The following is a 4619-nucleotide window of genomic DNA, read 5'->3' on the forward strand; positions in this document are numbered from 1 at the left end:
CTGGGACTGGATCATCAAGCAACAAGTCCAAAGGCAGCTGGTCTGCCTTCAATCTATCAACATCTGCCCGCAGCTCCTTCACGGACTCCTTGGAGGCCCGTGTCTTCCGCAACTTCCTATGCTCCTTAGCAAGCTCCTTGAGAGCCTTGCTATGTGAATCCACTGCCTTTGAGAGCACAACCTGAGTGGTGAGGATCTTCTTCTGGTTCTCAAGTATCTCTTTAAGCGCATCCTCGATCGATTGGGGTACCTGTGGGGCTGGGGGAGCTGACTAAGCCGCTACAGTAGTAGTCAATGTGGACAACTTGGACGAGGCAGTCTGCATCTAGTTGTTTATTCTTAGCAGGGCCTGGCTCAGCCGGTGGGCAGTGATGGGATGGGCCCGGCTAGATGGGATCTCCGGGACTGGTGATGTGGAAGGGCCAGGAGGAATGGTTGAAGATATGGAAGGTCCGGGAGGCATATCAACAGAAATGGAGGTAGGCTTAGCAGGGACCTCTACCACAACTAGCTCTTCAGACTGGCCAGTTGGGCAGAAGTAGGGGCTTTGTAGTTCTTGTCCTTGGTGTTATCACTCCCCTTCAAGCTATACCAGGAGAACGGGGTTGTCGCCTTGAACTTGACATCGTAGGGCTTCTTGTCCACCTCCAAGTCCCGAAAGTACATAGTGAGGGTGCTCGGGAAAGGGTAGTTCCGGTCATGCTCTGCTCCCACTAATGAGATAATGCGGGACATCACATTCCCCACATTTATGGGGTATCCTGCCATAATCGAAGCAACCAAAACAGCCCGGTGGAGAGGAAGGGTCTGGTCATGTGTAGTAGGATCCAACCGGCTGCAAACAAATGTCTCCCAACCCCTCGCCTCAAAGTTCAAGGTCCTCCGCAATATTTTGACCCCAGCAGTCAACCAATCAGGAACGGTACCTGGGATTGCCAGGTACTGAGCTAACCATGGACAGACCTCCTCGCCCATCTCCAACTTCGCCATGTACAAAGCTTCATCCTCCTCATTGAATCCCAAGTATTCGTTGAGGTATTTCCCATCAAACAACACTGTCTTGTTGCGAACCTTGGTCACTTTGGAGCCCTTTTTGATGTGGGCTACGTTGCAATAGAACTCTTTGACCATGTGTTCGTTGGCGTCCACACAGTCATCTAAAAAGTACCCCCAACCCACTCTAGTTCTGAACTGTCTCTGCACGTTAGGGTTGTGGGGTAATAGATCTCTGTCAATGAAACTCCGCTCCGGTATCAACTTTCTCACCGGCCACCATTCCCTAAACTTGTGGTATGCCACCTGGCTCACAAACCTATCCTCCCAAACATCAGGCTTTCTAGTTCGGGCAATGCCTCCCACCTGAGGCTCACCACCTCCAGCTATCTCCTCATCCCCTTGTACCTCCTCCTCACCTCTGTCTGCACTCTCCCCAGATAATGAAGCTGTGGGGGAGGTGGAGTATTCACCACTGCCGGCTGCTGAGCCCTCAGACAACTCAGTGGGAACATGCTCTGGTGCTTGGGCAGTGGTTGGTGGTGGAGGGTTATCTCTTAGCCTAAATCTCTCCGGCCAGTCTTTAACATATTCCGGCACGGAGTCTGAAGAAATTTCCCTGGATGGTTGATACTCATTCCCCGAGGAATGGGAAGCAGCTCTGTCTGCAGCTTTGATTAGTTTCCCGGTCATTTTTATGTTTTCCCGAGCTTGGGGAGTGAGTTTTATCATCATCTTCTTCCCTCCCCGGGAGGGTTCTCCTTTTCTCGGTTGTTTTGAGCCTTTTCTCACCATTGTCTGCAAACATCATTCAATATATTTGTTAGTATCAATCAAGGCAAGTCAAGTTATTGCAGCAGAACAAATTGCAGAACAGAAACACAGTGTAGACAGTTGCAGAAATTGCCAAGTGCGGACCGCACAAAATGGTAATGCGGCCGCACAGGGACCACCGCGGACCGCACAAAATCGATCGCGGTCCGCACAAGGGGAGGGGGCTCCAAAATATAGCCTCTGAATCTCATCAGTACGGTCCGCACAAAAGCAACTGCGGCCACACTGGGCCAGTGCGGACCGCACAAAATGTAGTGCGGCCGCACTGGGCAAAGGTCACCTGGACACAAGATGGCACCGCGGACCGCACAGCAATGACCGCGGTCCTCGCTACGTGCCCAGACATGGCACTGAGTTAGGGTTCATCAGATTTTGCTTTTAAGTCCAAATTTCTTACCTAATTAGGGTCCTTAAATGTTTTCCCAGTCCATTATACTCACTAAATCCACATGAATCATCATTTAAAGTAACTTAACCTAAAAATCTAACTAAGTACGGGGAGAAAAAGAACTATAATCTAAGGAAAATGAAAATAAGATGAAATTAGACAATTAAACAAGGAAGAATTGAGGGAAATGTTACCAGATATAGAGATGAAGTGCAACTAATCAATGTCAAGCAAGAATTACGATGAAGATGCAAAAGATGAACAGTAAAAAGTAGCTCTGAGGTTCGATTGTGCGAAAAGGGTAAAAGGAGGCCCTCAGGGTCTATTTATAGAAAAACCCCTGGGGCCCATTCTCACCTACCAGTGCGGACAGCACAAAATGGACCGCGGTCCGCACTGGGTTGTTATGATCAACTCCAACTTAGTAACCCACCGCGGTCCGCACAAAATGGACTGCGACCGCGATGGTCCACCGCGGACCGTACCAAATCAACCGCGGCCGCGGTGACAAACTTTAGAGAGCAATTTTTGTCACCCTGTACCACTGCGGACCGCACAAAATGGTAGTGCGGCTGCACTGGAAACTTCAAAGACCTGTGTAATTCTTCAATTATGTCCTGCACTACAACTCAATCCTGTAACATCTCACAACCAGTTAGCCCAAAAATCAATCATATACTACAAAGAAAATCAAAGAAAACAAAAAGAAAAACACATGGGTTGCCTCCCAAGAAGCGCCTGATTTAACGCCGCGGCACGACGCGGGTTACCATCACATCATTTGAAATGAGCAACAGCCACCACATGGCTATCATCAAACTTCTCAAGATAATGCTTGACCCGGTGCCCATTCACTCTAAAAACTTCACCACTTTTGTTCTTCAAATCAAGAGCACCAAAGGGGGTCACACACACAACTTCAAACGGTCCACTCCACTTTGATTTAAGCTTTCCCGGAAACAGACGTAACCGGGAATTGAACAAGAGAACCAAATCACTAACTTTGAACTCCTTTCCACGAGTATATTTATCATGAAGGTACTTCATCTTGTCCTTATACAAGGACGAACTAGAGTAGGCATGGAACCTGAATTCATCAAGTTCATTGAGTTGCTCTATCCGAAGATTAGCAGCTATATCCCAATCAAGATTCAACTTCTTCAAGGCCTACATGGCCTTATGCTCCAACTCCACTGGTAAATGACATGCTTTCCCAAACACCAACCGGTACGGCGACATACCAATTGGGGTTTTGTAAGCGGTCTGGTAAGCCTATAGAGCATCATCTAACTTTTTAGACCATTCGGTCCTATTGGCATTGACGGTTTTGGACAAAATGCTCTTGATCTCCCTATTAGACACTTCCACCTGGCCACTTTCTTGAGGATGATAAGGCATAGACACTTTGTGGTTGACATCATACTTGGAAAGCAAGGCATCAAAAGCTTTATTACAAAAATGCGATCCTCCATCACTAATAATTACCCGAGGTGTACCAAACCTTGTGAAATACTCTTCTTCAGAAATGCCACCCTCCTAGCTTCATTGTTGGTCAAGGCCACGTCCTCGACCCATTTGAGACATAATCAACCGCCACAAGAATGTAGGTGTTTCCACACGAGCTTACAAAAGGGCCCATAAAATCTATACCCCATACATCAAAGACATCAACTTCAAGAATGGTGTTTAGAGGCATCTCATCTTTCTTGGAAATCCCGCCTGCTCGTTGACATTGATCACATCTTTTTACTAGATCACTTGCATCTTTGAACAAGGTTGGCCAATAAAAACCACAACTCAGAACTTTTGAAGTCGTCCTCGCCCCTCCATGATGGCCACCATAGGGGGAGGAATGACAAGCCTCTAGAATGCTCAATTGCTCCTCCTCAGGTACACACCTCCGGATGACTCCGTCGGTGCAAATCTTGAACAAGTATGGCTCGTCCCAATAGAAGTCCAAACTATCCCGTTTGAGCTTCTTCCTTTGGTTAGAAGAGAGCTCACACGGGATGATGCCAGTCACAAAGAAATTAGCAATGTCCGCAAACCATGGCATATCACACATCGACACAGAAAGTAGTTGCTCATCGGGGAATGTATCATTGATCTCTAGGCCATCACATGGCCTACCTTCCTCCTCCAAGCGGGACAAATAATCCGCCACTTGGTTTTCACTACCTTTCCGGTCCACTATCTCCAAATCAAACTCTTGAAGAAGTAACACCCATCGCATCAACCTTGCCTTGGAGTCTTTCTTTGTCATCAAATACCTAAGGGCGGCATGATCAGTGTGCACTATGACTTTGGCTCCCATAAGATATGACCGAAATTTTTCCATGGCGAACACAATAGCCAACAATTCCTTCTCTGTCACCGTGTAGTTCCTTTGAGCTTCATTCATAGT

Source organism: Nicotiana attenuata, unplaced genomic scaffold, assembly GCF_001879085.1.
Source record: "Nicotiana attenuata strain UT unplaced genomic scaffold, NIATTr2, whole genome shotgun sequence".
NCBI lineage: Eukaryota > Viridiplantae > Streptophyta > Magnoliopsida > Solanales > Solanaceae > Nicotiana > Nicotiana attenuata.